Genomic DNA, 12026 nt, shown 5'->3' on the forward strand with positions numbered 1-12026 from the left:
ATCCACAGTTACCTATCAGAAATATTAAACCAGGTCAAAACAGTCCAGCATAATTAGGCTTCATCAAACGAGGCTATCATTTTCTTCTAAGATGCTAATAAACTGAAACAGGAAACACTGAAATCAAAATAAAAATATTATTCGAGGATACCAGTCTTACAAATACTTAGTTCCTTATTGTATTCCGCCTTCTGTAACACTAAAAAAGGAAATATTTTACTGCAAAGGATATTTCATGTTATATATCACTAGTCACGAATTTTTTTCATTCGTTATTACATAAATGCCTCCTGGTGCCATTATTCAAATAGTGTGACCATTTTATGTCCACAATTCATTTCTGCATTTACAAACAGAATTTTCATGATTTACACAAGTACATCTATCAGTGAAGTTTCACATTGAGAAGAAAGCTCACATTCATAATATCTGATGTTTTACAGAAAGCGATGTAAGAGAAACGTTCTTAATCACCTTTTAAGTGACCCTATGTAAAAAAAAAGTGAATAATTTGGAAGTTGTAAGTCTCCAAAGGATATTTTCAAATGTATATGTAGAAATGTGAGGTTTTTAAGAAATGTCTTCCATGTCCACATCCTGTTGTAATTGCTGTACCATTTTCTCTTCCAGCTGCTTTCCTTTGCCTGCTAGAGGGGCTCAGAAAAGATGGATGTTTTGCTTGACTTTCTTTGATCTCCTGAACTTTCTGTAGCTCTTTATTTTTCTTCAATCTGTTCATTATAAATTTAGCTTGACATTTCTGTTTGATCTCTTCAACTCTCTTCATTGCATCAGTAGTTTTATTCCATCGCTCTTGCCGGTATTTCATAGGTTCGTGTCTACGTTTTTCAAAGATCAAATGAATTTTTCACTGTAAGCTCTTTACCAGCTGCTTTCTGGAATGCTTTGGTCCACCTGAACTTGCAAGGATTGTATTTCTTTTTAAAGTTTTTATGACATTTGTATTTACAAAATCTGAACACCTTGCGATCATTGCAAACAAACATCATGCAGTGGCCAGGGTCCAGGGTACATGGGCCCTAAACAAAAATAACATTTCCAAATAGGCATGTTGAACCTGTGTGGTTCCCACCAACCAAATACCAACCTTAAGCAGAAGTTGAAATTTAAGTTTTGAGTTTACATTACAACCAACAATTCTTCATTCTTGGGTCTATTGAAAGGATCTAGAATCTAGCTGTCTATTAATAATATCATTTTTAAAAAATCAAATAATTTTGCAATATTCACTTCTTTCATATGGGTATATGTGTATATAACACTTAATAAATTTATGTAATAAAGATCTTTTATTAAGAAATGTACCAATATTTTTATATATATTCATACTAAATATATCATTTATATATTTAACTTCATAGATCATTTGATAATGCTTACAGAGACACATATCCTATAACAGGGTACTTATTTCAATCCAAAATATTTAGATAATGACTAGAATATAGTTCATTACCATTATTTGCTTTTTCACACATTTATGAAGCCAAAGAAATTTCTAGAAACACAGATGATAGCTGGGTAGATGGATGGATAGACGAATGAATAGATGTTCATAGTACTTGCACCATTCCAAAGTGTTTTCTCTTAGCTTAAAGGAAAAGAAAAAAATACAGATAGAGGCAGATTTTAATTTTTAAAGAAATAGTTGGAAATAAATAAATGTGAAGGAAGTTTACATCAAAATATCTGACACAATCTAAATACAAAAGGCAGGGCTAATTAAGCAACATTCTTTGATATAGAAGACTACTCCCTCCTACTCGTTATTGTTTTTTTAATCTGTTTTCTGGTTTCTGATTTCTAGTATAACTAAGGAATTAAATTTCTAGTTGTATTTAATTTTAATCCAAACAGCCCCTTGTGGCTAAATAGTTACAATATTGAATCATGTAAGACCAGGTAACCTATATTCTGCCCCAAAGCAAACTACCCAAACAACATGGAATATTCTGTCTAGAAAGGGCCCACTCTATGTCTAGAAAGATGTCCAGGCCTAGTTTCTTGCTTCCTCTCCAGTATTAGATCACTTTTTTAACCTGTTATTTTCTTCTCTTGGCATTATTCCTTAATGAAGAACAGTGAATTATGTATATAAATTTATAGCAGCTTAAATGAAAGGAGAAGTTATTTAAAATGTGTGACCATGCTTCCTGAAATGATTTCTAACCTTTACATTTGGAGAACAAGCTAAGAGACGGCATTTGCAAAGGTTTCCTAGGATGTTACTAACATTAACTATTTAAGATTTGCTCTGTGCCCTATTTAATAAAAAGTGACTTTTCTCTTATTTGCAGCAAGGAAAAATTGGTCTTACTTGCAATATAAATCAAAAAGCTGGTCTCAAGTCCGTGTCTTGTGATCTCACCTCTCAAAAATAGTCCCTCACACTGAGTCTCTCTCGTGACACCAGGAGGTGGAACTAGCCACACATGGCCTCCTGTTCTCAAATGGTGCTTAGGCTAATACTAAGGTTCAGCAGTTGTTGCCACAGAGGCTAAAAAGGAGAAAGACATCACCATTTGATTCTCTCCTCCTAAATCTGCTTTGCCACCATGGCATCTTCTTTCTTCTCACCCTGCCCACTATTGCCCAGCCCACAGAGTCACCAGAAAACCTGTCTGGAATTTGAGAGAATTGAAGAACCCAAATGGCAGCTGGGCAGGTTCGATCCTATAGAGAGTTGTGCATTCTTCATTCACCTGTTATTTGGGAATTGGGAGGCAATACACAACACAACTGTTCATTGCACAGGCTATGGAGTCAGACAAGTGGCCTCAGATCTCAGCTCAAATAGATACTATGACCTTGGCAAGTTCTTGAACTCGAAGCTCATTGTGTCTATGTTTTCTCAGCAGTAAAATGGAAATATTAAAAGCTGCTTCAGAGAATAATTATTAGGACAATTTAAATAACACATATGAATTTGTTACCCTGTCTCTGGCATAGAGTCTCCAAATGACAGCTATAATAATTTTTAAAAGGATAAAATAAGTGTAGGTATAACTTAATAACAATGATCTTAGGAGGTGTTCATTACCCAGCTGTATATCCCTGCTGAGTTCCCTATGTTGAATTCTGCTCTTTATTAAAATTGTAAGCCATTTATGGGGGCATTTAATATGTCAGTTGTTTAATTTTGAAAAATGAATATTACCTTTGTAAAATCGTCTGGTCAAGAATTTACATTACGTTACACTTAACACAGAGACTTCCATTGTACTTAGAAAGTCTTCATCAAGTTTATTAAAAAGATGTAATGCTTGGGTAAATTTACATCTGATATTCAATTACCAGATTTTTTTTTACAAACAGGAACTCTATATGTTTAAGGCATACAACTTGATGTTTTGATATATAATATATACATTGTTAAATGATCACCATAATCAAGCTGATTAACATATCTATCAACTCAGATACCATTTTCTTTTCTTCTCTCTTGTTCTATGTGGTAACAACACTTAAGGTTTATCCTCTCAGAAAATTTTAAGTACACAATACAATATTGTTAACTTTAGTCACCATCCTGTATATTAGAGCTACATAACTCACTCATCTTGTGTAAGTGTAGAATCACTATTAGCAAAAAGACAAAAAGAAGTGTTGGTAATGATGTGGAGGAAAGAAAAATTTCTACACTGTTGATGGAAATGTAAACTGGTACAGCCATTATGGAAAACAGCCTGGAGATTTCCTCAAATGTAAAAAATAGAAATAACATATTATCCAGCAATCCCTCCTCTGGGTATATATACAAAGGAAAGAAAATCTTCATTTCAAAGAGATATCTGCATCCCCATGTTCATTGCAATATTATTCACAATAGCCAAGTTATGAAAACAACCTGAATGTTCATTGACAGATGAATGGATATAAACACACACACACACACACACACACACACACACACGACAAATATTATGAATGGTGATCATTAAAAAGCCAGGAAACAACAGGTGCTGGTGGAGAGGATGTGGAGAAATACCAAAGCTTTTACACTGTTGGTGGAACTGTAAACTAGTTCAACCATTGTGGATGACAGTGTGGCAATTCCTCAAGGATCTAGAACTAGAAATACCATTTGACCCAGCCATCCCATTACTGGGCATATACCCAAAGGATTATAAATCATGCTGCTATAAAGACACATGTACATGTATGTTTATTGCAGCACTATTCACAATAGCAAAGACTTGGAACGAACCCAAATGTCCATCAATGACAGACTGGATTAAGAAAATGTGGCACATATACACCATGGAATACTATGCAGCCCTAAAAAATGATGAGTTAATGTCCTTTGTAGGGACATGGATGAAGCTAGAAACCATCATTCTGAGCAAACTATCACAAGGACAGAAAACCAAACACCACATGTTCTCACTCAAAGGTGGGAATTGAACAATGAGGACACTTGGACGCAGGGTGGGGAACATCACACACTGGGGCCTGTCATAGGGTGGAGGGAGGTGGGAGGGATAGCATTAGGTGATATACCTAACGTAAATGATGAGTTAATGGGTGCAGCACACCAACATGGCACATGTACGCATATTAACAAACCTGCACGTTGTGCACATGTGCCCTAGAACTTAAAGTATATAAAAAAAAGAATGAATTTCTTCCATTTGCAACAATATGGATGTATCTTGAGGACATAACACTAAGTAAAATAAGCCAAACACAGAGAAACGAATACTGTATGATCTCACAAGTACATACTAAAGCAAAATCCCACACCGAAAGAGAGGAGAAAGGAAGGCGGCTATGCAGGCAGTTAGGGCAGATCCTTAGTACAATTCTTTCCAACAAAGAGCAGCCTGAAAAATCAAGCAGCAAGCACAGATAAGGAAGCAAGGTCTACCGTAAAAACACCTTTGTCCATTCAGTATGATATTGGCTGTGAGTTTGTCATAAATAGCTTTTACTATTTTGAGATACATTCCATCAATATCTAGTTTATTGAGAGTTTTTAGCATGAACAGGTGTTGAATTTTATTGAAGGCCTTTTCTGCATCTATTAAGATAATCATGAGGTTTTTGTCATTGGTTCTGTTTACGTGATGGATTACATTTATTGACTTGAATATGTTGAACCAGCCCTGCATCCCAAGGACGAAGCTAACTTGATCGGGGTGGATAAGCTTTTTATGTCTGCTGGATTTGGTTTGCCAGTATTTAATTGAGGATTTTTGCATTGATGTTCATCAGGGTTATTGGCCTGAATTTTCTTTTTTTTTCTTGTGTCTCTGCCAGGTTTTGGTATCAGGATGATGCTGGCCTCATAAAATGAGTTAGGGAGGATCCCCTCTTTTTCTATTGTTTGGAATAGTTTCAGAAGGAATGGTACCATGTCCTGTTTGTACCTCTGGTAGAATTCAGCTGTGAATCCGTCTGATCCGGGGCTTTTTCTGGTTCGTAGGCTATTAATTACTGCCTCAATTTCAGAAGCATTCCCTTTCAAAACTGGCACAAGACAAGGATGCTCTCTTTCACCACTCCTATTCAACATAGTATTGGAAGTTCTGGCCAGGGCAATCAGGCAAGAGAAAGAAATAAAGGGTATTCAAATAGGAAGAGAGAAACTCAAATTGTCTCTGTTTGCAGATCACATCATTGTATATTTAGAAAACCCTATTGTTTCAGCACAAAATCTCCTTAAGCTGATAAGCAACTTCAGCAATGTCTCAGGATACAAAATCAGTGTGCAAAAATCACAAGCATTCCTGTAAGCCAATCATAGACAAAACAGAGAGCCAAATCATGAGTGAACTCCCATTCATAATTGCTTCAAAGAGAATAAAATACCTAGGAATACAACTTACAAGGGATGTGAACTAACTCTTCAAGGAGAACTACAAACCACTGCTCAAGAAAATAAGAAAGGACACAAACAAATGGAAAAAAATTCCATGCTCATGGATAGGAAGAATCAATGTCATGAAAATAGCCATGCTGCCCAAAGTAATTTATAGATTCAATGCTATCCCCATCAAGCTACCACTGACTTTCTTCACAGAATTAGAAAAATCTACTTTAAATTTCATATAGAACAAAAGAAGAGCCTGTATAGCCAAGAGAATCCTAAGCAAAAAGAATAAAGCTGGAGGCATCATGCTACCTGACTTCAAACTATACTACAAGGCTACAGGAACCAAAACAGATGGTACTGGTACCAAAACAGATACATAGACCAATGGAACAGAACAGAGACCTCAGAAATAACACCATACATCTTCAACCATCTGATCTATGACAAACCTGACAAAAACAAGCAATGGGGGAAAGGATGCCCTATTTAATAAATTGTGTTGGGAAAACAGGCTATCCATATGCAGAAAACTGAAACTGGATCCCTGCCTTACACCTTATACAAAAATTATTTCAAGATGGATTAAAGACTTAAATGTAAGACCTAAAACTATAAAAACCCTAGAATAAAACCTAGGCAATACCATTCAGGACATAGGCATGGGCAGAGACTTCATGACTAAAACACCAAAAGCAATAGCAACAAAAGCAAAAATTGACAAATGGGATCTACTTAAACTAAAGAGCTTCTGCACAGCAAAATAAATTATCATCAGAGTGAACAGGCAACCTACAGAATCAAAGAATATTTTTGCAATCTACCCCCCTGCAAAGGGCTAATATCTAGAATCTACAAAGAACTTAAATTTACAAGAAAAAACACCAAACAACTCCATAAAATAGTGGGCAAAGGATATGAACAGACACTTCTCAAAAGAAGACATTTGTGTGGCCCACAAACACATGAAAAAAAGCTCATAATCACTGGTCATTAGAGAAATGCAAATCAAAACCACAATGAGATTCCATCTCATACCAATTAGAACAATGATCATTAAAAGTCAGTAAACAACAGATGCTAGAGAAGATGTGGAAAAAAAGGAATACTTTTACACTGTTGGTGGGAGTGTAAATTAGTTCAACCATTGTGAAAGACAGTTTGGCAATTCCTGAAGGATCTAGAACTAGAATTACCATTTGACCCAGCACTCCCATTACTGGGTATATAGCCAAAGGATTGTAAACCATTCTACTACAAAGACACATGCACACGTATGTTTATTGCAGAACTGTTCACAGTGGCAAAGACTTAGAACCAACCCAAATGCCCATCAGTGATAGACTGGATTAAGAAAATGTGGCACATATACACCATGGAATACTATGCAGCCATATAAAAAGGATAACTTCATGTCCTTTGCAGGACATGGATGAAGCTGGAAACCCTCATTCTCAGCAAACTAACACAGGAACAGAAAACCAAACACCTCATGTTCTCTCTCATAAGTGGGAGTTGAACAATGAGAACACATGGACACAGGGAGGTGAACATCACACACCGGGGCCTGACAGGGGGTGGGGGACTAGGGGAGGGATAGCATTAGGAGAAATACCTAATGTAGATGACAGGTTGATGGGTGCAGCAAACCACCATGTCAACAAACCTGCATGTTCTGCATATGTATCGCAGAACTTAAAGTATAATAATAAGAATAATAAGAATAATAAAACCTTTGTCTTTTGTGCAACCAGTGAGTTCTGTCCATACACAGTGGGCTTTCCTTTTTGAGCATACTTGGATAAGGGAACTTAGACTAGGGACTTCCTTAAGACATGCTTGCAGCTGCAGAGATAAGAGGATTTACACAAACCAAACACATCCACAGCGGAAAATTCCATCTCCTGACACATGTGTAGTAAGGGAAATAAAACAAGGGAGTAACTCAGGCTAAGGACCCACATGCTCACTAGAGGGGCAGGGTGGAGCTGTCATAAATTTCTGCTTTATGCAAATAAGATACCCAGTCCTAACTGGTTCTTTCCACCTTATGTAAATGAAACACCCCACCCCATTCGCTTTTGCGTAAAAGCCTTTGTACTTAACTGTGAAATGCCAACCTTCCTCGGGCCCCCTCCCCGCAGTGGATAGCTTTTCTCTCTCGCTTATTAAACTTTCACTCAAACTCACCCTCGATGACCGCACCCCTTGTTCTTCTTGGTCGTGAGACAAAGAACTTTGGTAATACCTCAGACAATGAGACTACTTCACTAATACCTCCCCAACTTCACTAATTCTTTGTACCATTACTTCTAGGATTTCCCTTATTGATGAAGCATTGGCATGTGTCAGTCATTAATCCGTCATTCTTCTTTTTTGGAAATCAATGTCCAAGTCTCATAAATTTCACAACATTGATATGTTAAACATCTTTCTATTTCCATACCTACTGCCTTACTACAGATTCTTAATATCTCATACTAATGATATTCTCATAATTTCCTAAGAGGCCTTGCTCTGTCTCCATTTATAAGCTCTCTAAAGCTCCCAAGTGATCTTTGTATAATGCAACCTGATCATACCACTCCTTTGTCTGGAGGCCTGCAGTGATTTCCATTGTTTAGATTATAAAGCTAAACCTTTAACCATGGTATACAAAAGTATTTGTGTTATGTCCCTGGCTTTCTTTCCAGTCTCAGGTCTACTTCCTGTGCCTTGTTTTCTCACACTATTTTCTAGCTTTACAAAACTGCCTAAAGATACCAAACACTACTTGCTACTTTTGGATACAAGCAATAGAAACCCACTGAAAGCACTTTAATGTGTATTTTGAATTAAATGCTCATCCTGATCACAGAATAGTGTAGATGGCCAAGCTGAAAATGGAAGACATTTGTGACAAAGGTATTAATAGGTCATAGAATCTGATATTGGAAGTACAATTCATGCCGTGAAGAGTAAACTCTGAATTAGAAAGTCTTTATGAAGTTGGCAAATTTATACATGGTCTCTAATTTCTGTCCCTCTGAGTCTGCTCCATTTTTTTTATTTTGTTGACATGGTCTCTCTGTTCAGCTCATCTTGCACATGGAACAACATGATCACCATCCAGAGTATATAAAGTCCTCTCAGCTCCAGAGCCATGGCCAACTGATGATTCTATGTTATTTAGTTAAAAATCTAGCCCATTACTCACTACTTGGCAAAACTTTAGCTCTATAGTCAAACCACATGTTGATTATCTCACATCCTTGTTTCTCCACTTAGTCACCAATATCTTCTTTTATGCAGAAAAATAATTGAGCATTATTTCTCTGTGTGTGGTAGGGGCAGGGGGTGATGAGGTAGTGGGGAATTTAGCAGTTTAAGCTAGAAGTGGCAGGTGGGTAGGACAGGCATGTGAATAACATCCAGTACATACACAAAGCCTCTGTGCTTTCATCTGGAATATGTTCTTCTCCTCCTTGTCTGCTGGTGATAACCATCCATTTTTCAAAACACTGTAAAGTTTCTGGAGAACAGGGATTTTGTCATGCTCGTTACTGTATCTCTAGCCTGGAAAATACCATGTAATCTTTAAATAGCTGTTGAATTAATGAACAAATACATTCTTGTTATTTTCCTATAAGGTCATCCCTACCAAAAAAATGGACACTCCTTCCTTTATATCCTATTAGAATACCCTCTATGTATACCTTTATTAGAAACTAAAATACTGATGTACTTATTTGAGTCCATCACTTTACTAGACTGTGACCTCCTTGAGGAAACTCCTTGAGGAAACACCTTGAGAAAACAAGATTTATTAATTTCTAACATTTCTAATCCAATGTAGATGCTGAAAAAAAATGCCTGTTGAATCAATGACTGAGTAAATGAGCAACATTAACAAGCCCTTCACATTCATAGTGTCTTTCTGTTCCTCTTTTTTAAGAGCACTATTTTATGTAAGGTTTCAGGAAGCAGAAATAAGTAAAGCAGCACAAATTTTGTCACTGTGAAGAACATGCCTTACCCTGCAAGCAAAAGTATTTTTCAGACCACTCCTGTTCCTTTCTCTGCTGGCCGTCCACTGGAGAAACTGGTCTTCAACACACCCTCTCTCCGAAGAACACCAGAGAATTTTGGTAAAGATCCTGACATAAGACTTTGACTGATTTGGTCCAAAGACACAATTATAAAACAAGTCTCTATGGAATATACTAATTGGATCTGTTTTAATATCGTTTAATCACAACACATATAATTCTTTTGCTTGGAGATCACCTAAAGAATATAATATGCCCAAAACAATCAGATATATTGTACTTTCGCCTCCTTAATGAACTTTGCTATACTTTGTCTTTTCCAGTAAATTACAAATGAGTCACAGTTTGGAAATAATTCTAAAAGAAAGCACTTTCCAAGCACAGAAGTGGTAAATATAAACTTCACTGTATGACCATCTGTCAGAGTTAATTCCCGTCAGGGATTTCTTCCTTAATTATTTGTTTCTATAGCCAATGTAAAGCAAAAGTCAAAGAGTGAACTTTGAATAGTAGCAAATTCTTTATATATTTACCAACTTGTTTCCAACACTAATTTTCTTCAATATATAAATAATTATATTAAATTATTTTCTCTATGAAACAAACTAGAAAGTGAAATTTTCTAAATTCCTGTCCTCTGGAAGTAACCCTAATGAACACTAATTTTTTCTCAATAACTTGTTTTCAATAGCATGTAGGGTTGCTTATCATTTTTAGGTTTCCCTAATTTTATTAGGGTTGCCTAACTTTATTAGGGTTGCCTCAAAGTTTTAAATAAATTTGGTTGAATAAACCAGTAATAGTATTTGTGGAAAGTATCAAAACAGGCATCACTAATTTGCCAATGTTGATGCAGGGTCATTTTAAACATGCAATATAGACAAGCATTCTCTACAATAACCTTGAATAATTACAATGACAGTATTTTTTGGTCTTTTCTGCTCTCTCATATGACAGTGAAGTGGCTAATTGCTCTGCAACATAGCCTATTACAGCCACAGTTAATTAGCTGCAATAATTACCTATGGGACTTTTCTGTACAATTAGAAAGTTTCAGATATAACAAATAAAATTTACTTCCCCTTTTGAGGTGTGCAGCTATATTATATTTAGCAAACATACATTTTTATTTATGGTAAGTACACTCAATTGTGATTATCCTCAAGCACCATGAGAGTGAGACAGGAATCCACTTGCGGACAAGTTACTAAAAGTTTTCTTTGAAACAACAGTCACACTCCACATGTTTTTCTTTTGAAAGTGGTGGATACGGCCGGGCACAGTGGCTCACTTCTGTAATCCCAGCACTTTGGGAAGCCAAGGCAGGTGGATCACGAGGTCAAGAGATCAAGACCATCCTGGCCAATATGGTGAAACCCCGTCTCTACTAAAAATGCAAAAATTAGCTGAGTGTGGTGGCGGGTGCCTGTAATCCCAGCTACTCGGGAGGCTGAGGCAGGAGAATCACTTGAACCCAGGAAGTACAGGTTGCAGTGAGCCGAGATTGTACCACTGCACTCTACCCTGGCGACAAAGTGAGGCTCTGTCCAGCAACTCCACACCCCCTACTCCTCCGTATCCCCCAACACAAAGCTGAAATCCCCTCACTTCACCAGGCTCTTGGGCTCTTTCTAATTTGTTAAGTGTTAGATGAAAGAAAAGAAAAGAAAAAAAAAACTTCGAGAGATAATTCAGTTCTTACAAAAAAGAGTCATCACAATGGAAGGAGACAGTTTGTCTCACTTTTTTGGATAGAATAATAAACTCAATGAGTAGGCAAACCTGTTTCTGGCTAAAATGATAGAGATGTGAATGACAGCAATAGAACAGGGGAGAACTATTGGGCGGGAGAATCTAATGATACAATTTTTAGAGAAGATATTGTCCTCTCGGAACCCCAACACCCAGCTACCACTAGTTTACTGAATTTAGTCAAAAGTTCTTTTAAAATGGGGAGAAAAGGCAAGATACTGGAACCTTACTTTAGTTAATGATTGCTTTTCAGGGAAACATGTATTATGTACTTTTTTAATCTCACACTGTTTGAAGAGCAAAAATTTACTAATAAATGTTACATTAAAAATTAGCCAAAAATTACAAACTAAGCAGTTTACTAAATTACATGGATAGTCTTTTTCCCTGACAACTTAGTAAGAACTTTTTAA

General features: G+C 36.5%; 1 pseudogene; it reads right to left on the bottom strand.

Moving 5' to 3' along the window:
* Positions 1-570: 570 nt before the first annotated feature.
* Positions 571-1071, bottom strand: LOC100604520 (annotated as a pseudogene).
* Between the last annotated feature and the right edge of the window lie 10955 nt (positions 1072-12026).

Source organism: Nomascus leucogenys, chromosome 2 (genome assembly GCF_006542625.1).
Source record: "Nomascus leucogenys isolate Asia chromosome 2, Asia_NLE_v1, whole genome shotgun sequence".
Lineage (NCBI taxonomy): Eukaryota > Metazoa > Chordata > Mammalia > Primates > Hylobatidae > Nomascus > Nomascus leucogenys.